Source organism: Pinus tabuliformis, chromosome 6 (genome assembly GCF_031772625.1).
Source record: "Pinus tabuliformis cultivar Carrire ecotype Pingquan chromosome 6, CPIR1, whole genome shotgun sequence".
In the NCBI taxonomy this organism is placed as follows: domain Eukaryota; kingdom Viridiplantae; phylum Streptophyta; class Pinopsida; order Pinales; family Pinaceae; genus Pinus; species Pinus tabuliformis.
Window position 1 is genome coordinate 957,780,984 of NC_142292.1, and position 27,456 is coordinate 957,808,439.

The window sequence follows — 27,456 nt, forward strand, 5'->3', positions numbered from 1 at the left end:
CCCAAAACTATGTGCTAAAACCACGCACAAAACCATAGGTAGGTCCTCCCCACCTAATATAGGGTCCCAAAAAAAATTCCATGACTAGTGTGTGGGGCTATTCGTGGAAATAAATAACACACACCCAAAAATTTTGGTGATGTTGCTTGTAGATTATTTCGGTACACTCTGGAAGGTAAAGCATCATTTTGGTAACATATCCTTCCCCCAAATTCAATCCATAATTGTAGGGAATTTAAACAATTATTCTTAGAAAAAATTGTTGATGATAAAACTCTATCCATGTTACTTAAAGAACTTAGAATTATTAAAATGGGGGTTAAAGAAAAGGTTAAGGATTTCAATCAAATATTCACACGTATTTTGAACAAATTCCCCGCTGATGTACAACTGCATGATTCTATTACCAAATATTATTATAATGTTGCCTTACCTACTAACATATCCACTTTTTTACATGTGATGCAAATGATTATTTGGATATTAACTTTATAGAAGCAATCATCGTTGATAAGGAATTAAGGTTTGTTGGGTTCATTGCTGATCAGGAGGATTCAAAAGACTCCAAAGGCACTAGTAAGAAGTTCCAAACATCTTCCACCAAAGCTAAAGAGAAATATCCTTTTGACATGGACAACTTGACTAAATATTTGAAGTTGTTAACCAATAGAGTAAGAGGAATTCAAGTGAGGCTTCTACTAACAAAAAGTATTTTAAGCTATTTCTTAAGAAGAATTTAAATCAACTGACTAAGTCTGCATAAATATCCAATGTTGTGTTTAATGTTGAGAACTTGGGCATGGATAAATACTATACCTTTCATAAAGAGGTTCATTTAGAGAAAACATTCCCTCATTATAAACACAACATGAATGTTGTGGTTGCAAATTTTATAGAAAGTTTGACAACAAAAGAGCATTTAGACGAGACATAAGAGACTAATGAACCTGCCTTGACAGAGGAAAAATCTAATTTTGGTGATTCAATTTTCACTCTTGATCTTATATTCAACAATGATCGACAAGGTGTTGGTGAGCCCTTAGCAGGCGATGCACCTCCTCAAAATCCTGATAAGTGATATAACTTGAGGAGAAAAGGGCTGATGTGTAAGAAAGATAAGAGGAAGCAAATTTTAAGGAAGATCTTAACTCCTAGTAATTCTACTCAAGGCACTCAAAATAAATATGGGAATACACAATCACAAAAGAATTATTCCGGAAATAATAATAACAAGTCCAACCCCCTGAGGTATCAAAAAAATCACACCACCTATCACTTCAATACACCTTGCTCAAGATGAAGATATTGATTACAATATTATTGAAGACATGAAGAAGGCTCGCACAAATATTTCCATATATGAACTAGCTAAGATAACATGGCAATTAGAATTGATCATTAAAGCATTTTCATATCAACATCCATCACGTAGAATGGTTTTTTCTTCTCAAGCCTCATTTGGTAAGTCTCCAACCATTCTTGAATGAGTTGTTATTGCAGCTAATGTAAATGTTAATTCCACTTCCCCCCCCTTCTCTTTGCTTTTGAAATATTTAACTATAATGTCCATAATTTCCTAGTTGATTCTAGTGCATCCGTGAATGTCATGCATTTATCTGTTGCAAATAAAATCAATGCTAAATGGGAAAATACTGATTCACATATCATTCAGTTAGACAAATATTTAGTACGAGAAGTTGGTGAGCTTAATAATGTTATAATATGTTTATCATCAGATCATAAAGTTCACCAATGTATTGATATTGTGATTATAGATATTTTTGAAGCTTATGACCTACTTTTAAGTAGATATTGGTATAGCAAGTTGGAAGGATAGCTTGCTACATAATGGTTGAATTTATGGCTTCTGTATAAGGGAAAGAACAATCAAATCCGAGTTGAGAGTGAACATTTCATGAAACATACCGTCATAGTGCTTGAATCTCCTAATGAGGCTATGATTTATGCACAAATGATTTTTGGAAACTGTTTTCTAGAAGTTGATCATGGATGTTATCTTGTGTAGCCTTCCCCTATACCACTAGATACACAGTTGGAACTCCTTCCTTGCAATCCAACTAGTGCTTATGATTTTTGTAACATAGATGTAAATAGTACTAGTGTAGGAACTAACCTTGTTGCTGCTAACATTTGGACTTTGTATTTCGATGGTTTGAAAACATAGGAGGGTTCTGGAGCTGGTTGTGTTTTGATAGACCCATGAAAGAAAAAACATATGATCTCATTCTGCTTGGAATTTGAGTGCACAAATAACATTGTCGAATATGAAGCACTCATTTTAGGTTTAAAGAAATCCATAGACCTCAAGGTAGAAGCGCTTAAGGTAATTGGTGACTCATAAATTGTTACACAATAGGTACAAAATACTATTCATTGTGTGTCACCTAATCTTAGAAATTATTAGCAAGAGGCATGGCGTCTCATATCATATTTCCAAGATTTTGATATTAATTATGTTCCTAGAATTCATAATGAAGTTGCAGATACATTAGCCAACACTGTTGCTAGGTTATCATCATTGAGAGATGGTTTTTCAGTTGTGATTATTTCTAAGCCATCTTTACCTGATAATGTTACTAAGTTCCATGTTTTCAATGATGCCCAGTAGATACTGGATTTCATGGAAAATGGTAAATGTGTTTAAATGTGCAACAATCATTGAAGATGAGCACAAGAAATCCTTGCAGGAATCAACTCAAGAAAATAAATTGTTGGCATTATGATACGTGTGTTGTACTTGATGGAAAACCACTTGTAGCAGAACAACTCACTTGTATATGGTAACTAGATGAATCTACATAACTAGATGAATCTACAGGAGACATATCAGGTGTGACAGAATGCATGGTGGTTGTGTTTACAAATGTGACAAAATCCAGGGCAGTTCAAAGGAATCATTTCAGAAATAATATGGAAAATTACAGTGTAACTGGTCTATTCAGAGGTAACATGGCATTGGCATAGAAGAACAGGAATATGGAACTAAGGTCTACTGATCAGAATAAAGAAGGTAAAGGAAAAGGTTGATGTAAAGCAGTTTAAGAAGTATACACAGGTCCAATTAAGTCAAAACAATGTATACACGTTGGTCCACAAAACAAAAAGAGTGTATACGTATACACACACTTTCATAGGAGGAAAAGCGCATACATGATGGAAAATCAAGGTTTTGGTCCGAGGTATTTGGTCCAAGGTATTGGTCCAAGGTATTTGGTTCGAGGTATTGACCCTAAGTATTTGGTCCAAGGTATTGGTCCTAAGTGGTTTTGGTCCAAGGTATTGAGAAAGGTCTAAAACTATATAAGGAGGAGAAGATCATTAGGCCAAGGTGTGCAAGTATTGAATATATCATGAAGAGTTAGATCAAGAGAAAATATGTAGGTTATGGGTTTTTGATGCTTTTCTTGATCTGAATTAAGGATGCACCTATGTGGTTGATGATGGATGATGGATCGAGATCTTAAGACTTGAAATGACTTATTATTGAATGATATGATATTGGGCTAGATATGATTATGTACACTTGTTTTTATTCTTTAAGTATCGTGATCTAGGTTTGTCTAAAGTTCGGAGGTGCAGCGAAGTCATGAAGTAAGTATTTGCAGATTTGTAGACTGGTTCGCTTTGTTGAAGGTGCGTATACATGTTGGTTCGTCTCTTCCAAGTAGCATATGCAAAAGAAAAGCTTAATGTTGAAGGATGACTGAGCTATTAGATCAGTGCTGCTGTTTTACTGCTATCTGTCAATGAAGTCTTCTTAGATCTGAATGTAAAACTGAATGAATAAGGAGTTTGATATTTGATAGATTGATTGTATAAGTGAGAAGAAGTGATCTCTGTTGCTGCCTGTGTAAGTTGACAATAGATGTTCAATATATTGTTGGTCGGTACAAAGTTGATTCAAAAGTTTATGTTTGAAGTAGCTTTGGAGGTATACGCAGGTTTGATAAACGGAAGTAGCGTATACACGTAGTTTGGGTTCAGCCAAGTAGTGTATACAGTCTGATGCATGGTTTCTGAGGTTACAACTCGTTCTAAATGATGATGCAGGTTTCTGGGTTCAACACAATGTTCTGGTGTTAGTGATCTGATTGTTCAAATTAACTGAATGTTGGTTGATGCATTTTAAGTTTAAAAGTTGTTGATGGGTCCAATATGAAAATTCGATGAAACGTGGCCTACATATAGTGTTGTTGTGTACCAGGAGTATCCAGTGTGAAAATTTATGAAACGTGGTCCTTGGAGAACATTGAGGGTTGGAGCCTTCAGTGAGGAAGTCAAAGCTTCCTACCAGTAGTGGCTGGTGATTTGGTCAGGGGGTCAGAGCTCCCTTCCAGTAGTAGCTGGAAAATGAGTGAAGGTTGGAGCCTGTTAGGTTCCTATACCAATAGGTGTCATATTTCATGATTGACTGTTAAAATGCCAAATATGTTCATTATTTCCATGCTGCAAAGGTTCCATATTTTCAAAAATAAAAAATTTAAAAAATGAAAAGAGGGTATGCCCTAAAAGAAAAATAAAAGGGCAAGAATAATGAATTGGTCAAAAGAAAAAAAATGAACCCCAAAGAAAAGACCAAGGAAGTGTGCTAGTCCAAAATGCCACTGCTATCCTATTTTTGCAAAGAATTTTAATATGTGCAATCAGTGACTTCTGTCACACTTGATGGATGGCCAAACAGCTTAATCTTGGCCTCACCATGGTTAAATTTCTTGTTTTAGAGATAGAGATTGAATTATGTTCAAACAGTTTAAGCTTGGCAGATCAGTAGTTAGGTAGAGAAGCAAGGGAGCTCAACAGCTAAATCTGAGCCCCTGGAAGAGATAAGGGCACACTTAGATAGGAGGTCAGTTAAAAGAAAACAAGAGAGAAAGGGTTTGCTAGTTCAAATGCACCCAAGCAAAAAGGAAGAAAAAAATGTTAGGTTAAATAGGCTGGGTAGGCAGTTTTGATGTTGTTGAAGCAGGTTGTGAGCAATTTTGTCCTTTCAGAATGATTTATCTCATGGGTACCATAAAGTGCTATGACAAGGTGGTTACAAAACAAATGGAGCATGACTAACTTCCCTTCCCATTTTTCCAAATAACACTTACTAACATCCCCTCAAGGACATCGAGATCTACTCAGTGTTCCTAGTTCCTTTCATTTCATGAAAAATACTAAGTGAAATTCTGGTTTTACTTAAGAGAACTAAGCCACATTTCTTGTGTAAAAATGCTTTTCTTCCATTATCCTAAATCCCCAAAATTCATGACTTCAATCCTTTTTATTTCCCTAAGCCTAAGTTTTACTTTTTAAACTTAGTGTCTTGATCAAACCTACCTTTCATATTAACCCACTAACCTTTATATTATATAACTCCTATATAAATGTTTCCCCGCCCCTATTATATAAAACTTATATAAAAACCCCAAAAAACCTTAATATCCCGCCCCAGGCTTATTTAAAGCCATATGTTAATATTTAACGGGGGTCCAAGGTTTATCCGAAACCTTGTGGACAACCCTCCCCGCGCACGCATATAATAATGGATTTCATTTAACATTTGGTTAAATGAATAACCAAACCCGAACATTTGCCCAGAGTCTAAATACACGCAAAAACATTACAAAACGTTAAATATTAGCGCGTGGGTCCCATACTCTAGCCCTCCGCCTGTTTTGTTTGCCGCCGGCCGTCGGATCATAACACGTAGATCCAACGACCCATACGAATATCGCGACCCCTCCGATGACCGAACGTTAGCCTCCGAGAAAATGGCAGTTTTGCCGCCGTATAGAATCCACGTGTCACCGCCTAGTTTTATCGCGTCCCCTCCGCCCAAAACCGCCATTGTCCAAAAAGAAGTGCGATAATACCATATACCGCCCTTGCTCCCCGCCGCTGATGTCGTTGCCCACATCATCGCCCACGTCATATGTCACCTCATCTCTGCATCATCCATTGTGTCCGCCACATCAGCACCAAGTCAGCTTTTGTACCCCCGCTACACGACAAAGATTATGTCATGTTGATGTCACCCGACCAAAGCACGCCAGAAACCCGCCAAAATCAAATTTTTGTTAAAAAGGCGTAAAATGTCGTTTTTTGCTTATTTTTGTTTGTTTCTTCTACGCAACCTCTGCATGCTCTTTTACGTCTGAAGCAGCATTTTAACTGCATAGTCCGCCACCCAGAGAAATTGACTCCACAGCGCGACCCCTCAGCTTGGTTTGCCACCTACATTTTGCACAGAGCATCCATTAAACATGTATTTACTCGAGTTTTGCTCCTAAGCCCTATTTTTCTAAGTTTTCTCTATAAAAATTACCCAGAGAACCCAATTCAACTTAAAATCATGGTGCTGCCTTCAAACCTCCGCACCATAGCCACTGTTTGTGGTCATATTTACCAAGAAATCCCTCAAATCCTGTCTCTCACTACAAATTCGCCCATTAAGCTGAATTTAAGCTTGTTTCCGCCTGCAATTTTTGTAGAAAGGACCCAAAACTATTATTTTACCTACTGTTGCTGCATAAAGCCTACATTTCAGATTGAAAAATCACCAAAGATTGTATAATGGAGGCTCCAGTAGCTCTCAATGTTGCCCCCCTTAATGCACCACATAAAGAATTGGAATGGTTGCCCCTTGCTGACAGAGATTTCCAAATTAATGATATGATTGGTGATAAGCCTCACCTCCAAGTAGTTTGTGAAATTAGAAATAACTATCGTAGCAATACTGATGTCTATGGAATTTGGGAGTCCAACATGCCCATCTACTACCTCCCTTCAGTAAATGTGCTCCCTGATATCATCCACTTATGCTGTGCCAATTATGACCCCACTAAAAGAGTAGTTATGGCTCCATCTAGGACTGTCTTATTTCACATTACCCCTCAATCCATAAATGAGATGCTGCACTTTAAGCCAACACAACCTCTAGCTCCTCTCTCCATGGGATTCTTGCTTGACCAAGGTGCCAAACTGCCCAGTTCAGAGATAACCAGAATAGCTCAATTATTCATGAAACCAAATTGCCAGCCCCAGCAACCTCCTCCTTATCTGCATTCTTGGTTCACTGAAGCAGGGAGATTCATTGTAGACATGATATCCTACATCTTAGGATTCAAAACCAGTGAGTATATTGATGAGACTACCTTAGTTTTGATGTCCATATTTACTCCAGGACAGCCCCCTGCTGTCAAATATGATTTTTCCACCTTCATAGCTAATAAAATCCATGAGAAATTCATGAGCCTGGACAGAGAAAGAGTGTTCAAATACACATCATACATATATCACTTGCTGCTGTACAATCAACCTGATAGTTTTCAAATTCCTCTTAGAAAGTTGGATCTCAAAGGAGAAAGGAGGTCTGTGATATTCTGGACCTCAGTATTCCATGTAGTCCATAACTCTCCTTATACTTATTGTGAGTTCATTGACCTATTCATACATCCAGCCACTTCTTTATTGATTACAACTCCTCCTGCCAGGCTCTCTGCTGAAATGCAGAAAATTTTACATCTCTCAAAAGACTATAATATAGGTGACTGGTACTTTTACCAGAATCACACTGAGATCCGGATATACGGCTGTGAATTATGCCCCTATAAGCTGCCAAAGTATGTGCCTATGAGACTGTTTGTCCTGGAATGCTTCAGGCAATTTATTAGTTCAGATTTGACTCATTTTTTTGGTGCTAGGAAAAAGGCACAACTCAAAATAAGAAATCAATTGGGCCCTTTTGTCTTCAATAAAAGGGAAGCTTGGGAAGAGGCTGATAAGGTTTTAGGGGAGCAACTTAAACTGAAACAAAGTTTTTATTGGGCACCATATGACCCTGAACATTTCATAAGTTATAGAAAAGTGAAAAACAAGCTTACAGCATATGTTCACCACCAAATCCTTGAAATTCAACAGTATGCTAACCAACAAGAATGGGTAGAAGGCACATTAGTAGAAGAGATTACTAAGGAAGAGAGATTGGAAAAAGCCATGAAAGAGCTTGAAAAAACGCTTGACCTGGACTCTTTTGGACAGGTATCCTTCAAGCTACCCCAGCACATAGGAGGTGATACATCTTTTGCGGGGACTTCTCAGCAGCCCACGCAAAAATCCAGCATAGGGTCAGCAAAGGGAAAGGAGGTAATAGGTTCAGAGCAAGATATAAGGGACAGACTAGCCAGATACATCAAAGGAACGAGGCCAAGGGCAGGTTCCCCCAGCACAAACAAAGGCCCCAGAAATCCCTATACTACAAACTCCTCTGAATGAGGAGAGAGGCAAGAAAAGGGACATGCAAGAAGACACATCGATCAACGGTCCTAAAGAGAAACCAGGGGAGAAAAGGCAGAGATTGAACCCCCTATCAGAGGAGGAATTCATTCAGGAGATCACAGACAGTCCAAGGGAAGAAAGAGCAGTCAACCAGGATACATCTCCAGTCACAGAAACATTGGCCAGTTCACACAGGTAGGAGATTGGAAGACAACATAGCGTGGAATTTTCTTCTACCAAGTCACAAGGCAAGCAAGGCTCAGACATTAAGAGAACATTTACTGAAATAAAGGAAAAAAATGAGCCAATAAGAATTCAACTTTACAATCACTTGCTGAAGATGGCACCCACAAATCAACAAAGGTTAATGTCAGCATATGACATTCAAGAAGGAAAAATGATCCTGAGTCACTTCAAGCCCAAAATGTTGCAACCACAGTCAGCTGCTGATTACATCAGGACCAATCTAGAAGTATTAGCCAAAGACATCCAGCCAATGGACCAGATTGAATTACATAAGAAAATTGGGGAAATGGTATACTCCACATTGGCGAATAAGGCATTGCTAGCCCACAAATTGCAGAATTCTTTAAATAATACCTCCGCTCAATTAGATTTGGAAAAGGTTTCCTCTTTAGCTAAGGATAACAGAATTAAGTCCTTAGAAGAGATTATCATAGAGCTGGGACATGATCCCAAGGATCCCAAAGGCATCCAAGCATTAATAAAAAAGAAGGAAGAAGATATTGCAACTCTCAGGAAACAGCTCAAGTTGCCTATTACCATGCATCCTAAAACTACAGAGATTGTTGAGAAAAAATCACAGGAAGATACTATGGACCTGCTAATGAAAATGAATGAGAGATTGACAGAAACAGAGAAGGCATTGGAGGAAGCACTACAAGGAAAACAGGGAGAGTTGGCCTCTCAGCCATCATAAACAGCTCCAATAGTTACAACTCATCCTTCTACAGTCACAACAATAGTCCCTCTTACTGTCCCGGCATCAATAGAACCAAGTACTTCAACAACAACAACAGCAGGCAGCAGCACTACCATGACTACTGAAGAACTGATAAAGGCTATGGAGGATCTAAGACTCCAAGTGTAAGAATTAAAGGATGCTAAAGAGAAACTGGCCAAGTTGGAAATTAGTTATGATAAAGCTAAAATGACTGTGGCAGAAAAAACAAGAGAGGTAAAAGCATTGGAGAATAAAGTAAAGGCATTGGAAAAGGACCTCTTATTAGACAAACCTCTGGCAGAAATTAGGAGCATTTTGTGGGCCAACATTGGCCAATCCATCACTGATATGTGGAAATCAATACAGGTAATTCATGAGCAGATTGATTTGGTAGCAGTAGCTCAAGAAGAAATTCAAAAGGTCAGGGATTCATTGGGAAACATGCCCGAACAGGCCAATAGGCTAATACATTTCTTGAACACCCACATGAAAGAAGATCTGGAAAAACTAGATACTAGGGACAGGACAGGCACTATTTTAATAATTAAAAGGGTTCTGACCATGAGGAATTTCATACAAAATCTGGAAAGGAAGTGCCAGGAAATGCAAATGGAGATAAATGCTTTCACACAAAAGTTTACAGCTTTGGAGGAAAAGGGTCTGCCCAGTTTGTTAACTAATGACTATAGACTAATGACACATGCAGCCTATGTACGGAGGTTAAATACATATGTGGATAGCCAAGTCACAACATCATCAAGTTTTGCAGGAGAGAAGTCACTCCCATGTGGACAGAGCCTATATGACAATTTGGAGAATTTGTTTTTTATTGAACATGATGTGAGACATCTTTTCACAGTCCAGCCCACCTTTTTCAGGTACACGGATGCTGATGAAACTCTAATTAAAATGTGCAGACACCAACTACCAGATGACCAGTGGTGGCAGAGTATGCTGGAAATTTTGTAGGGCGGATTTCAAAGTTTTGTTTTTCCAGAACATAACAGATGCCATAAAGTGAAGAAAAGAGCAGGTAAAAAATCGCGCTGGGCAATCAATCAAAGCACAATCAAAGCACCCAGGAAAGCAACGCCAACAGCGCAGGATTTCACTAAAATATCCATCGGCCGACTCGCTGAGCAAGTAATCAATGCATCTCACCAACAAAACGGCCAGCACAACGTTTCTTACTTCTGCATTCATTTCTCTCTGTTCCCAAGAGAATTTACTCCTTTTGTAGAGTAGGTGAAAGAAGTTATTGCAAGATATTTTGTAAACAAATTTTGTACAAATACCTCCCCAAGCTAAGTATTAGGGGTTGGTAATATCATTCTGGAACTGCGCTATAAATTTGAGAACTCTTCTGAATAAAGGGTTGCTGGAATGCTTTGCTGATGAACTCTCTGGTTATGGAATTGATGGCAGAAGCCCATGTTACAGAATTCTTGAATTATGTAATGGATCAATAAGTCATTTCTAACTCTTGTTTTACTATTTCTGTGTTTTATATATCATCTATATATCATGTTCTAAATTACAGGGAAAAAGAATAACCTAGAACTTGCTTAACTGTACTCTGTGTTCAATTCCTGTCATTTTTTATGTTTTCTTCAGGACTAGCATAGGCAGGAATTCTTAACTGCTCCTGTTTCCCTGGTTCTATGCCCTGAATATAATTAAGGAATTCTTAACTGCTCCTTCGTAATATTCACTCACATTCCTTCTGTCAACATGATGAAAGATTCTTAATTGCCTTTCATCCCCTGACTCCATTTCACCTGATTCCAGCTTGAAAATTGTTCCATGATTAATTATCTTGCTCTGCGGTTTCTCCTTTTGTCAAAGAGACGAAATCCTGCAGTTCACCTTCATTGACTCCATTAACCCAATGGTTTGAACTTCTCATACTTCGCAACCCTGTTCTATTGAATGTCACTATCCAAAAATCAAACAAATACTTGTACTTCATAACTAGCCTAACATATAGCAAAAACAAAGCTAAATCATAAAGAGAGAGCCCTCTCTGGCTACAAATTGGCTAGAATTTACATCTAAAAGATTGGTTAGTGGTTACCTCGGCCATATTCCCTTTTCTCATAGCTTTTGGGGAACTACCTGAGTGATAACAGAGCCTTCTGTAGGCTGGCACCTACGTACCGAGTAAATGGATCGGCTAGTACAAGAGCTAGGGGGTTGGAGCTCCCTTCCAGTAGCAGCTAGAAAATGAGTCAAGGTTGGAGTGTTCTGTAGGTCGGCGCCTATGTAATAGTAAACGGATCATCTACTACAAGAGCTAGGGGGTTGTAGCTCCCTTCCAGTAGAAGCTAGAGAACGAGAGAAGGTTGTAGCCTTCTGCAAGTGGGTGCCTGCGTACTGGTATGAGTCTGCACTAGTATAGGATTGTAAACATATTTTCTTATTATTAAAAGAAGACAGAGACGACAATAGCAGGTGGTTTTCACCCACACTGGGTTTCCACCTTAAATATTTGTGTTCATGTGTGTTGCTTATGTGTGATGGTTTATTCTATTATTGCTGCACATGGTTATTGTTTAATGTTTGATAAAGTACTGATGCATTGATTAAATATCAACATATGATGAATTAATTGAATCATAAGTTCATTGGATATACGCTGGTTGCCTTAAGAACAGTTGTGTGCACACACGGGTTCCCTTCACTAAAGTAGCGTATATAAATTTGATTATGGAAATGAAAAAGTTATTGTTTGTAAATACTGATTCACCCCCCCTCTTAGTATTATTTCCAATAGGGTAATCCCATACCCAAGGGCGTAGTATCAATAGAGAAGTTGTATAAACTATATAATCGTTTTAAGGGACCAATTATTGCGAAGAATCATAGTTCCACATTCTCACACAAACAAGTAAATTTGGGTACCAAAGAAGATATGAAATATGTGAATCTTGGTATGTGTTGTACACCTTAAGAGAAATAAACCTTTATTCGTATTTTTAAGCAATACCAAGATGTGTTCATGTGGATGTACAATGACTTCAAAACTTATGATACATGAATTATCCAACATGTGATACCCATCAAGGAAGGTGTAAATCCATTTCAACATAATTTAAGAAAAGTACATCCTATTCTTGAACCCCTCATTCAAAAAGAACTAAGAGTCTTGCTGGATGCTCATATCATATTCAAAGTTCATCATTCTACCCGGGTCTCCAATTTGGTTCCAGTGAGAAATAAGTTTGGAGAGATACAATTATGTGTTGATTTTCATAATTTGAATCAATCTTCGAATAAGGAAAATTATCTCGTGTCATCTATGGAGACAATACTTCAAACAATATCTGCATCAGAGATGTTCTTGCTATTAGATGTATTTTCTGGATACAACCAAGTTCTAGTAGCAGAAACCGACAGACATAAAACCACATTCAAGACTAATTGGGGTACATTCGCTTTTAAGCGGATGCATTTTGGACTCTTCAATGTGGGTGATACATTTCAATGGGCTACGGACATATTTTTTTGTGGTTTGATTGGACAAAGTGCAATGGTTTACCTAGATGATATCACAATATTTTAAAAGAAAATATATGATCACTTTCGTCATCCAAGGCATATTTTTTTAGCGATGTCGACAATATGGCATATCTTTAAATCCACAGAAAAGCATCTTTGGAGTGTTTGAGGGTAACCTCTTGGGCCACATTATAGATAAGAGTGGGATTAAAGTGGACCTAGAACGGGTCAAACTATGGCTCATATTCCCTTTTCCATGATTAAAAAAGCCATGCAATCCTTCCTGGGGAAAATTAACTTCCTTTGAAAGTTCATTTTAAAATTTGCACAAATTTTTAAGCCATTACAAGAGATGATTAAGAAGGATGTAGTTTAGGAATGTGATAAAAGGGAAAACGATTCCTTCGCCTAGATTAAACAAGCAATTGTCGAAGCCAAAACATTTTATAGTCCATATTCTGGTAGATATTTCTTGTTATATACTTTCAGTTCTGATACAACTCTTGTAGTCATTCTTACTCAAAAGGATGATCAAGGAGATGAGAAGCCTATATCATTTATGAGTTTTGGCTTATAGGGATATGAATTGAACTATCCTGCCATTGATAGGAAGACCTATGCAGTATACAAGAAGGTGAAGCACTTTAGAACTTACCTTCTGAAATGTTATGTTATCATCTTTGTAACTCACCCAATAGTTAGATCACTTTTTGTACAACAAGAGTTGGGTGAGAGGAGGGAAAAATAGATGACAAGCCTTCAAGAGTATGGCCTAGAATTTAAACTGGTTCATATGATAAAAGGCCATGGCCTATGCCATCTTGCATAAAATTGGGTTAATTTACCAAAAGATGAATCTTCTAGATGGGAGAAAGAAATCAAAATGTACCATATTAAACAAACTACCCCCACAAATGCAACCACGTCTTTGTACATAGATGTGAGACAGTATCTAGAGCATGGTACTTTTCCCTCAAATTTATCAGCAAAACAAAAGAGGTCTATTCGACTTAAATCTTTATCATACTAGGTTATACATGGTGTGCTTTTTTGGAAGCATCACAATGGTGTCCCACTTAGATGCTTGAAAGCACAAGAATTAGAAAGGGTATTTAAAAACTTACACAAAGGGAAAAATAGTGTGCATTATGCAAGCGATACCACTGCACATAAATTCATGTGAGATGGTCATTATTGGCTCACATTATTCAAGGATGCACATGCCTATGTCCATAAGTGTTTCATTTTTCAAAGATGTGTTGGTCACAATAGAAAGTTAGTCACCCCATTGCAACCCATTTCCATTGAGGAACGTTTTCAACAATGGGGATTGTATGTTATTGGAAAAAAAATCCACATTCATAAAATCAACATTGATATATTTTAATTGCTACAAACTATTTTACTTGGTGGGCTAAAGTAGTTCCACTGAAACAAGTGAATGAAAAAGAAGTCCTCAACTTCCTTAAGAACAATATCATCACTAGGTTTGGCATTCCTACATCACTTATTATTGATAATGCAACTTATTTTTCATCGCTAAAGATTTATGATTTTTCATTAGAACATGTTATCATTTAAAGAAATCATCTAATTACTACCCTTAGGGAAACAGTTTAGCTGAGTCTAGCAACAAGAATTTGAACGGCATCATCAAGAAAAATGTCTACTCTAAGCAAAGGAACTAGCATAATGCATTGGTGAATGCTTTATAGGTTGATTGTGTCACACCCAAACCCTCTCTGCATAATTCCCTTTACTTTCTCATGTATGGGAAATAGGATATCCTTCCTCCAAGCATATACCTCCCCGCCCTTCAACTTTCTCAAGAATCCCGAGGTAAACCATGTCTTATTTTTTAGAGCAAGATAGACACTGTTTTGAAACTAGAGGAAGAAAGGCGAACACCAAAAGAAAAGTTTGCTATCCATTAGAGTCGTATCGAATGTTGGTTTGACAATAAGTTTTTTGGGAATAAGGATTTTAGTGTGGAATAACTCATATTGAAGTGGGATAAATCCCACAAAGAGAAAGTTAAGCACACTAAATTTCAATCCCTATGGATCAAACCTTTCATTGTGCATGATAAGCTTGGACACTATACTTTTTGTCTTCAATATTTAGATGAGAATATGTACTCTCTTCCTATAAGTGGCCAAGATATCAAAAATTATTTCCAATAGAATCCTATGGTTGTGTCCCTACCTATGTACATATTTCTTCCTTTTTCATTTTGTTTTTTTTTTTTTTTCATTCATTTCATGTTGTGTTATTTTCTTCATCTTTTGTTTTGTTGGTGCTATGAATTAAACCTTTGTATGAAAATGTTCGTCTGGTTTTAAGGGATGTGGAAAAAGTTTAACAGGGATATGTGACATATAACAACACTTGGTTAACTTTCAGTCCTTCTTCTTTAGCTTGGTCAAATATCTTTAAGGTAAATGATGTCTCAATGGAAAATAAGATTCGTTTGAACAAAAAATTTGAGCAAAATAATGATACCTATATCTATTTTAGGATCTTCATTCCTTGAATCTGTATTATAATTGAATGGTGTTTTGTATATGGTCAAATAAAGTAGATAAGGGAAAAGGGGAATAAGAGAATGATGAAGAAGAAAGAGAGAAAGGTGATCCATTTCATCCAAAAAACACATCTAGGTACATAAACAAGAATCATCTAGATAGAAAAATTCTCGAAGATAAGGAATTAGGGGTTCAAAATAGAAGGAAGATTATTAGCATAAATAACCATGATAATATAGCTTTGTTATCCCTAATAGAACCTTAAAACTTTGCTTAAGCCATTCAAGATGAACATTGGGTTAAGGCTATGAATGAACACCTAGATGAGACATGGGAATTTGTTCCAAGATGTAACATAACCCCTTTTCACCCATAGAACACACTAAGGGTCTAAGGAATTAGTTACTATGATGATCCAACCTCCAATGTATAGTTATGGAAAATGGGGTCATAAAATCCCTCAAATTCTGATCGTCTTTAAATCACAAAACCAACACCACCATGACAACTAGCTTGTCATAAGATTTTCGATGATATAAGTTTTGTTGAAATCTCACTCCCAGATAAAAAGTTATGGCCATTTAAATTTTTTCCCAACAAACCCTAGCCACGTCTACAAGAATGCTACCACGTGGAACTTGTGTGGTACTCTTCCTCATCCAGTGGTTCACATCACTACCATGTGGCCTTTCTAATGAGGTTAGACTTGACCCACTAGTTGAGACTCTATTAAGATTTTTCAGTAGGCACATAACTGACCTTCCCGACCCATGAAATCTGATCTTGATGTGATCTTGACCCATGATGAACCCCATAAATGGGTACTTATATGGGCTCATTTTGTCTCCTAACATAGTTAAATCAACCATTCTCTTAGCTTATTGCATGTTTTTTTATTATATTTATGCTTAGGGAGTGAGTTGGGTTAGTTATGATGCCATGAGGTCTAATATGTGTTTAATGCAGATTTTTGTTGAATTTTGAAGACAAAGTCAAAGATTCAATGGAAAATTGGCAGTAATAATTCGAAGTGGAAAAATGAGAGGATTATAGGAGGGAATCCCTCTCATTTATTGCTCCCCACTTCAAACTCTCCTTCATGCAGCTCGGAGCACAAACAGGCAAATCAATGCACTAGGAGGCAGCTGAGCAAGTGGATGATAACTTATGTTTAGCTTGAGTTTTGGGAGCCAAGCCTACCCAATTTTAAGGAAGCTGTTGGGAGCTTTAGTTGTATGAGTAGAGAGGCCTAGGGACTCACTAGGGTTTAATTTTTCTTGCAGTTTTGCTTTGCTCAACTTCGAGCTTACTTTTGGTGACAATTTCATGTAATCCTATTACTATTTTGATAATAAAGATGAGATCCTTTTTGGGCTAGCACTGAGTTACCTCAGAGGGCTGAAGCTCTTGGGTTAGGGCCCAATCCAAGTAGCCAAGTTCCTCTTGTTTGTATTTATATGCTTTGTTTCAGTTTATGGATTAGTTGCTATAGATGAATTTCTTTCTTGGTTAAAAATAGGTTGCTTTTGGTGCTTTAGAAGGTTGTTTCCATTGGTGTTTTATATAGAAGGTTAAACAGTGATAGAAAGAAGATACAAAATGCCAAAAACAATGCCTTGGCCTCCTTTCCTCCCTTTTGGACCATAAATTGAGGCCAAGACCCTCTTGCTACCACAAAAACACAGATTTTCCTTTTCCATAGGATTTCTAGTGTTGCAGTTTGTTAGAAAGTTAATTCTTTGCTTTAGATCTCTTTCACCATGCTCATTTCTGTCTTTGCAATAAGTCTTCTTCCATGCTTTCTCTCATTATAGCATTTAACAGCGTTTCTTTCCATAGCTCATAAGTAGATTAGCTTGATGCAAATTCTGTTCTTTTGATGTACTTAATTTCCTTGCTTGCTCGATATAATTGTTTGACTGTCAGTTCTTTTGCAGCAGATTTCTTCTCACAGCAGGTCAGCCTATCATCCATCACATTCTCTCCCTAATCTATGCCCTACAGGTCACCCAAAGTTCACCTCAAATCTGCCTTAGTTTTCTGCGTTTTTCCATAGGATTTCTTCCTCTCTCCCGACCATATTTCCCTCTCCTAGTGATCCTTGGTGAACCCTAGGCACCCTAACACATATTCCTAGCCTTCATCTACCCTTTCCACCCACTCTCATACCTTTAAAACCTTCAAAACTGCTCTTGGCCTCCTCCTGTAGACCTCCTATAGACCTCCTGTAGATCCCCTGTGTCCTCCTGTAGATTTTCCTGTATGCTTCCTTTTGAAGGCTGATTGTGGGAAAAGCCTCCAGAAAGCCACCCGAGACCTCCTAGGACCCATCTACACCATCCTACATCTCCTCAAACCCCAAAGTCGCCCTTCAACACCACCTATTCACTTCCACCTTCACACACAATAAAATACATGCATGTCAATTTCACATAAAAATACATAAAAATCCAAAAAGATGTTTTTTGCTCATTTACTTCTAGAAATAGCTTGAGTAGATGTTGTTTACTTCCTTGAGTAGGTAATGGAATTCATTTCATGGTTTTCATATTTCTTTCTACAAAAGTAGGATTAGTTGGTTAAGTAGGGTTTTTCTAGGTTTACTTTTCATTTCAGTCTTTTTCCTTTCTACAAGTAGAGTAGCCTCTGTAGAGTAAGATTTCCTTTCTTTCATCACATATAAAGCTTCTTCTAGAATCCATAGAAGTTGGCTTGAGCTCCTAGTGATCTTGCGCCAACTAACCAAGTGATAGCCTGTAGTAAGAACTAGTACTTGTGCATATAGCACTGTCGCTTCCAAGTTTGTTATGAACTACCAGGTTGATAAGAGTAAATTAGGCAGCCCAGGAGTTGCAGCATTATTGCTGCAATACTGGTGCTCACCACTTTTTGGAGCCGTTGCCGGGAAGCGTTAGAGTATTCTATGATTACTGCTTTCTTCTATTTCTTCTTGCAAAATTCTGCTAAGTAGTTTATTTTAGCAAAAGTAGAATAGTTGTTTCTTTCAGTTTCTGCATTTCCTTGCTTTCCTTTTCAATTCTGCAAATTTCATTTCAGCAAAAGTAGAATAGTTGTTTCTTTTAGTTTCTGCATTTCCTTGCTTTCCTTTTCAATTCTGCAAATTTCATTTCAGCAAAGTTCATTTCAGTTAGTTGCAATTTGTATTGTTCAATCCATTTCAATTTTGCAGGTACAATCAGTGAAAAAAAAACAAAAACCAACCAAAAAGATTTCCTTTCATGCCTCGTAGGAATAGAGATAATTCAAGAAAATTCTTGCCCAACACCCCCACTACATCACACAGCCAACCTTCTCTCTTCTTCGGTGGAAGTGATCAAGAAGAAACCTTAGGTGAACAACCAAAGATATTTGAAGAACCTATAGGGGAAGAATAAGAAGAAAACATCCCTCCTGAGCCAATGGTTGAAAACAGAAATGCTAGGGGAAATGGAGAGAGAATAGAGGGTACCTTTCCCATTCGAGAGACCAATGGGGACACCAAAACGAAGAATATAAGTCCTTCAGCCCTACCCCACTTCCATGGTTTGACTACAGAAGATCCTGACACCTTCTTGTTTGAGTTTGTTATCATCTGTCGAATCTATGACTATGCAAAAGATGAGCAAAAGTTGAAACTTATCCCTTCTACTCTCAAGGATGCAGCATTGTGGTGGTTCATGGGGTTACCTGGAAATAGCATCACAACTTGGGCTTAGATGTAGTAGGCCTTTAATAACAAATATCGAGACTACTGTAGGTCAAAAGATACCAAGGAAGAAATCTTCCGAATGACCATGGGAAGTGATGAATTATTGGAATATTATGAAGAGAGGTTCCAACACAATTACAAAACGGCCAGGTGCACACTTGACCCTGAATCTCTGAAGTTGGTTTTGCTCAGGGGAATCCTGGAGGACCTTCTAGACACCCTCCATCTACTGACTGAGGGAGACATCTACCAACTATCTTATGAGGACATAAATACTGTCTTTAGAAACCATTCTAGAGCAGCCAGAAAGAGATATAGGTGGAGTCAACCCATAGCAAGTACCTCCTCTTCCAATTCATCCATCAAAGGTGAACTTAGAAACATGCTGGAAGACTTCAAAAGTGAGATGTTGCAGACCCTTTCCATGCAAATGGATACCTTGCATATCAAAAAGAAGTAAGAGGAAGCAGAGAGGGCTTTGGCCATATTTTGTCCTAGATGCACTAGGAGGCATCCTAGGAATGAATGTCTGTTGAACTCTATAGAGGTTGTTCAGTCTGTGAAGAAGATCATTCTACAGATAAGTGCCCTTCCTTGACTGGACTTAAAGCTATATACCAGGGGGCTGAAGGAGCCACTGAACCACTCTATTTCACGAACCAAAGGAGACCGCATGGACCTAGACCATACCAATAGGGGATGCAAGGGACATCTCAGGCATACTACAACCCCAACAAAGTCACTTCCATACCTTCTTGGGGACCCCCTACTCAACCTTCCTGGTCCACGCCTCCTCCTTGGTCCTTTCCATCTCAATATAATGCCCAACTAGCCACAAATTCATTTCAATCCTATGCTCAGCTGCAATCTCAATGGAATGCATCTCATCAGGGATGGAGGCCCCAATACAACTCTCCTCCCACTCTTTTGCCTCCACCACCTACTCAACCACAACCATTGCCTCCTGCTCCACCAAGGAAACCCCAAATTCCTTCCCAGCTAAATACAAACCCGAACAACAGACAGGTTCAACAAGTATATAGTGGGGAACCATCATGCCCAACTTATGCTGTGGAGATTCAGGAGATTAACTTGTGATCTAGGAAGGTTCTCATAGATAGCTAGCCTCCACCTAGGGATGTTGAGGAAGATAAAGAGGAAAGTGAACCTAAAACAATTCCACCCTTTCCTAAGAGACTATCCGGGACAACACAGCCTACCCTAGAAGAAACTGAACCTCTGGGAGAATTGAAATATTTATGTGTGAAGATACCACTTCTCCAAGCCATAAAATATGTGCCTATACAATAGGTTGATTAAAGAGAAGTTCTTTAGGCATCCATGAAGGCGTACGAGAGATGCCCCAACCATCAATGTCATAGGACAATTGTCTGACCTGATGTTGGGACAGGTAATTTGTCTGAAATATCTTGACCCTGGAAGCCCAGTAGTTGATGTCCACATCAATGGCACCATGATCCCACATACCTTGATTGATCTGGGATCTTCCATTAATGTGATGACAAAGGACACCATGCTCAAACTTAACCTCCAGGGCTCCTTGAGGAAGACCACGATAGTATTGCAGCTAGCAGACTGCTCCACTGTGACCCGTGAAGGGATTATGGAAGATGTGATGGTCTCCATTGATTCTTGGGAGTACCCTGCTGATTTCTTAGTTCTCCAGCTGAAGGAAAAGCTCATTGGGTATCCTCTCATCCTGGGAAGACCCTGGTTGGCTACTGCCAATGCCTACATCAGCTGTCGAGTTGGGAACATGACCATCAAGAACGGGCATATGTCCAAACAGCTAATCCTATACCCTCCTACCCAACCCTTGCTAGAACATGATCTACCTCTCTGGTTGGAGGAGGAGGATAAGGATGAAGTCTACTCTGCACCGCTTTGTGCATTAGAAACTGCCATAGGCGGGAAATTGCAAGATGCGGATGATATGATTGAAAATTTGATTCAGAATCCACCTCCTAGTGTCTTACCATTAGAGGACATAGTGAGAGAAACCCAAGACAACCCCTTAACTGATCTCCACGTGGCTGACCCAACCTCTCTCCGTGTTAAGAATATAGAGTTTGGCCCAAAAAGAACCTTGAAAATCAATCCATCCCTATCCACTTCCCAGGAGAAGGACCTGTGTAGTTTATTGAGAAAACATCTAGATGCCTTCCACTGGAGTTATAAGGAGATGAAGGGAGTGCACCCTTCAGTGTGTATTCATCATATATACATTAAGGAAGATTGCAAACTAGTCAGGCAACCTCAAAGGAGGATGAATCTAGCACTTAAAGACATTGTTAAGGAAGAGTTGCAAAAATTACTTGATGCAGGATTCATCTACCCCATCTCTAACAGCGAATGGGTCTCTCTTTTGGTGCTAGTGCCAAAGAAAATTTGTAAGAGGCGAATCTGTGTCGACTATCGGGAATTGAACAAAGCCACTAAAATGGACCATTTTCCTTTGCCTTCCAGAGATCAAGTGTTATATGGTCTGGAGGGGAAAAAGTTTTTCTCCTTCCTAGATGGGTTTAGCGGGTACAATCAGATTCAAATAAGCCTGGAAGACCAAGATAAGACCACTTTCACTTGTCCTTGGGGTAGTTTTGCATACTGAGTCCTTCCTTTTGGTTTGTGCAATGCTCCAGCCACTTTCTAGAGAGCGGTATTAAGTATATTTTCTGAATTGTTTCATGATGCAGTGGAAATATATATGGATGATTTTACTCCTTATGGTTCTGAATTTTAGGAAGCTTTATCTAACCTAGGAAAAGTTTTGGACAAGTGTATTGATATGAACTTGTCCCTCAGTTTGGAAGGATGTGAATTTTTGATGACTGAAGGGACCGTGCTAGGTCATGCAATATCTCAACAAGGATTGCAGGTGGACCCCAACAAAGTTTCCATCATCCAAAGGGTTCCACCTCCTCAAAAGGTGAGAGATGTTAGAAGTTTCCTAGGCTTAGCTGGGTATTACCGAAGATTCATTAAAGATTTCAGCAAGCTATCCTCTCTGTTGTTTGGTTTTCTAGGCAAAGATGTCGAATTTATATGATCGGAAAACTGTCAAGAAGCCTTAGATACCTTGAAGAGTAAACTTGTGACTGCCCAATTTTGAGAGGCCCAAACTGGGCCCTACCTTTCCACATTCACACAGATGCCTTGAACAAAGAAATAGGAGCAGCCTTAGGTAAAACAGATGAAAAGTTACCTTATGCCATATACTTTATAAGCAAAAATTTCTCAAAGGCAGAGTTAAACTATACAGTGACCGAGAAGGAAATCCTAGATGTTGTGCATTCTTTAAACAAATTCAAGCATTATATCACATGCTATCAAACCTTCATTCACACTGACCATGCTGCAATTAGATATTTAATGAACAAACCAGATGTAAATGCTCGCGTTATTAGATGGTTTCTTTTACCGCAACAGTTTGATTTGACCATTGTTGATAAGCCCGGTAAAGAAAATGTTGTTGCTGACTTTTTGTCTAGAGTAAATTTTCCTGCAGGTGAAGAAGGAATGGTGGATGATCAAATTCCAGATGAACACCTACTTGCTATCTCAGCATTCTCTCCATGGTTTGCTGATATAACAAACTACTTGGTTTCAGCACAGTTCCCACCACACCTGTCCTCGAAGGAGGAGAGCAAGATAGTGAGGAAAAGCACCCCCTTCACCTGGATTGGGGGTAATCTCTTCAAACTTGGCCTAGATTATATCTTTAGAAGATGTTTCAGGGAAGAGGAAGTTTTTGACATCCTCCTGACCTGTCATAATGGGCCTTGTGGAGGTCATTTTACAGCAAAGAGAACTACCTTCAAGATTTTGCAAGCAGGGTACTATTGGCCCACTCTTCATCAAGATGTGAGGAGATACACCAGACAATGTGATCAGTGTCAAAGGATGGGGAAACCTACTCCAAAGGATGAGATCCCCATGCAACCTAAAATGACCTTTGAGCCATTTGATAAGTGGGGCATGGAATTTGTGGGTCCTATCAACTCTCCTTCAAAACAGAAGCAATACATCATTGTGTGCACCAATTAATTGACAAAGTGGGCATAAACAAAAGCAATCAAAGCAACAACAGAGGAAAAAGTAGCTGATTTTTTGAGAGAAAACATATTCTAAAAGTTCGGGTATCCAAGAGAATTGGTCACAGATCAAGGCAGTTAGTTCACTTCCAATTTGATTGAAGACCTTCTCACACATCATAAAATCAAGCACATGACTTCCACCCCTTACCATCCACAAGCCAATGGGCAGGTGGAAGTCAATAACAAAGCTTTGGAAGGAATTTTGACCAAGGTAGTGAGTAGCAGTAGAAAAGATTGGGCAGACAGATTAGTTGAGGCCACCTGGGCCTACAACACAACATGGAAGACCACCACAGGGTTCACACCGTATGAACTGGTCTATAGGAAGAAGGATTTGATGTCAATAGAATTTGAATTCAATACACTAAGGATGGCAGCCCAGCTAGAACTAGACCTCAGCCATGCATAGAAGGAAAGACTACTCCAGCTCAATGGATTAGATAAACAAATATTGCAGGCCTTTCTCCACACAGAGGTAGTTCAGCTTCAGAGGAAGATATGGCATGACAAAAATATCAAGGAGAAGCAATTCCAAGAGGGAGATTGGGCACTGATCTATGATTCGAGGTATAGAGACTTTAAAGGAAAGCTGAGGAAAAGATGGCTGGGACCCTACATTATGGAAAAATGCAATGACAATGGTTCAATTTTGATCAGAACCATTGATGAGGAAGCCATCCCCATGCTTGTTAATGGACATAGGTTGAAAATTTAAAAGAAGCTCCTCTCCAAGCGAGAGTTCATTGAAGATCTGAATAAGATAGTGATGGTAGTGGAGCATGTTTTAGCCTCCACTTCACCCACTCACTGAAGAAACAGAAAAGAGAAATAAAAAATAAGGACTCAAGTGAAAACCTCCATGAGGCGCTTGAGTCCCCTCATTAAGTTGAAAACCTCTTCTGAGGTGGCTCAGTGACACAAAAAAAGAAAAAAAGAAAAAAAAAAAAAAAGAGAATAAGATCCCTGGGTGAAAACCTCCCTTGGAGGCGCCCAGGGCAGGCAATTAGGGTGAAAACCTCCTTGAGGTGCCCTAATTGTTTTCAAAAAAAAAAAGGAGGAGAAAAAGAAGAAAAGAAAAATTGAATTTTAATGTGTATTGCAGGTTGCAGGAGGGCCACAAGGAGCAAGAGAATATGCCAAAGAGCCTATTTCACCTCCTCAACACTCTTCTCCATCATTTCTATCCTTTCTTCCACCCCACTGTGTTTTTTTTCTTCTGGAAACTGTGTGTTCTATAGGATGCCCTGTGTTTTCTACAGGAGGCTCCTGTAGGAATCACAAAGAGCTAGAAATGGTTCCAAAAAGTAGTTTTAGGGGCTGGGAAGCTTTATGAAGAACATGAAAACCCTCCTACAACTATCAACCCTCTTTTCCATCCATTCCACACCTGCATCACATCATCATCATCATTTTTTCCCTTCCTGTCATAGAAAAACACAAAAAACCAATTTTTAGAAAAAGAAACAAAATAATAAAGGAAGCAACACCTCAAATCTCACCTCCAACTTACCTAATACCTCTCCATCTCTATCAACATCTCTGGCATCATCCTCATAGCTACCAGTACAGAAATAAGCTGAAATTTTAAAGGGAGAAGCAGCTACAGGAGCTCATGTAGGAATTCCTGTAGCAGCTGATCCCATTAAAATCAAGCCACAACAGCAAAAGAAGTGAAATCGTGGGATTGAAGGAGACATATGAAGCTTAGATCTAGCCAGAGGATACCTACACAAGATAAACAAGCACACATCAGAAAGCAGAGAGCATGCAACAAAGAAAATGCAAGCATGCAGTAGTAAAAGGAGCCAAAATACCTCACAATACATACATTCGGCTCACAAGTAAGTGACTAACCTGCTCCTCTGTTGCATTTGTGTAATTGAAAGATATGCATAAGAGAATGAGATGGTTGGGGTTGAACGAGAAAAGGTGGCCAATTAACTTGGCCACCTTCATCTAGTTGATTGCACTCATCCGAAGATGTCACAACACGTGCGCATAGTCAACTCAGAGAAAGATCCCAAGGACAGGTAGTGGAGGGTTTGCAAAATCCAATGCAATGATGAGAGGTGATTGCGGGAAGAAACCATGATGACAAGGCAGGTGGGGACCAATGGTCCAAATATGGCCAACGTACCTTTTTGCCAGCTCACCCCCATCACCGGAAATATCTAAAAGAAGAAATAAGTACTCTCCTCGAAACACTCTCACCACCTTTTCTTTCATTCTATCCTCATCCACTTAGCTGCAGCAAGCTCCTTGCCACCCCACACCCTTGAAACCATCATTCTCCATCGCTCTCATCCATCCTCCTACTATCGGCATTCTACAGGAGCACTTACAGGTTCTACAGGAGCACCTACAAGCAGTTCTACAGGAGGGGCAGTGAGCTGTTTTTAAGAAGAAAACACGAGTTTTTTGCTCGATTTCTGGCTTAAGGAGGTAGGTTCCATGCATACCCACCTTGATTATCAATATGTGCAAGGAATGATATCATTTTAAGGAGGAATTGAGTCCATAGAAGAAGAGGAATTACATAAAAATTTCTACCTGTTTTCTTAAAAAAAAACACAATTTTCCTCTGTTTTCCTGTTTTCTTCAAAATTCTTGTCTCCATCTCTACATTTGGTGTTCAAAAGGGGTATAAGCACAATGACAGGAGGATTCATGAGGAAGGAGCCCACTAATTCAACCAGGCTCCATGAACATCCCCAAGTAGTAGCCATATTCACCAAGGCAAATTGGATGACATTTTTTGAGAAATTCTGAGGGTTTGATGAGGAAGTTGCTCAGGAATTTTCCCTTTCTTTAGTCCCTCACTCAAGAACCCATGCCACTGTCACTCTTAGAGGTCTTTCCATGGAAATCACCCTAGAATTTATCAGTAGGGTTACTACCCTTCCTCTTGGATTACCTTGGAGCAAAGATGAAAAACCAATTGGACAGGTTGCCAAGAAAAACTTCTTCCAAAACAATGAACATCATGTAGAAGATAAAAATGGCATCAGAAGGAAAAGCATACCCTACCCTTGGGATGAGGTTGTTGGGTGTGGAGCCTGAAGTGTTTATGAAGCGTTTATTTAATATGAAGATGTCAGAAGGTGGATCTATTGCTGATCATTTACATGATTTTAATACAGTTACAAGTCAGTTAAGTTCTCTAGGGGTAAATTTTGATGATGAAGTTAGGGCTCTGTTATTTATGTGCTCATTGCTAGAAAGTTGGAATGGTTTAGTTATGGCCATTAGTAACTATGTCTCTGGATCTAGTACTTTAAAGTTTGATAATGTTGTCGGTGCAATCCTTAGCGAGGAAATGCGACGGAAAAGATCTGGTGAGACATTAGGTAATGCTTTCACTACAGAGACTAGGGGAAGAAAAATGGAAAGAGGAAAGAGCCCAGGAACGCAGTAAGTCAAGAAAAGGCAGATCCAAGTCCAGATCAGGGATAGTGTACTAGAAATGTGGGAAGAAAGGACACCTAAAGAAAGACTACAAGTCTCGGAAGGGAAACTAAGGAGACGCGTAGTAAGAAACTAATCATGAAGTGGATGTGACAGGTGATGTGTTGCAAGATGCTTTGATTCTTTCATTAGAAAATATTATTGATGCCTGGGTGGTAGATTCAGGGGCCTCATTCCATGCCACACCTGATAGGAAACATTTTCATGATTATGTTCAAGGAGATTTTGGATAGGTTCGATTGGGTGATGATAAACCCTGTAAAATCGTTGGAATGGGTACAGTTTTCATAAAACAGCAGAATGGAAATCAATGGCTATTGAAGGAGGTAAGGCATGTTCCAGATTTGAAGAAAAATCTGATTTCAATTGGGAAGTTTGGAGGTGAAGGTTGCATAAGTACTTTCACAGATAAAACCTGGAAGGTCACTGAAGGATCCTTGGTAATACCAAAAGGAGGAAAGGTTGGTACATTGTATTTATGCAATGGTATTTCTAATTCTGTTAATGCTTTAACCTCTACAGGAGAAGATATGGCATTGTGGCATCATAGGCTCGGGCACATGAGTGAGAAGGGGATGGAGATTCTTCACTCAAGAATTTTTTTTCCAAGTTTGAAGCATGTTGATTTAAAATTTTGTGAGAATTGTGTTTATGGAAAACAGAAGAGAGTCAGATTCCTTAGAGTTGGGAAAGAAAAGAAGAGTGAAAAATTAGATCTTGTGCATACTGATGTATGGGGACCTGCTCAGGTATTATCTCTTGGTGGCTCTCGTTATTATGTTACTTTTATTGATGATACAACCAGAAAAACCTGGATTTAATGTATTCGAAATAAATCTGATGTATTTGATACTTTCAAGAAATGGAAAGATTTGGTTGAAAATGAGACAGGGAAAA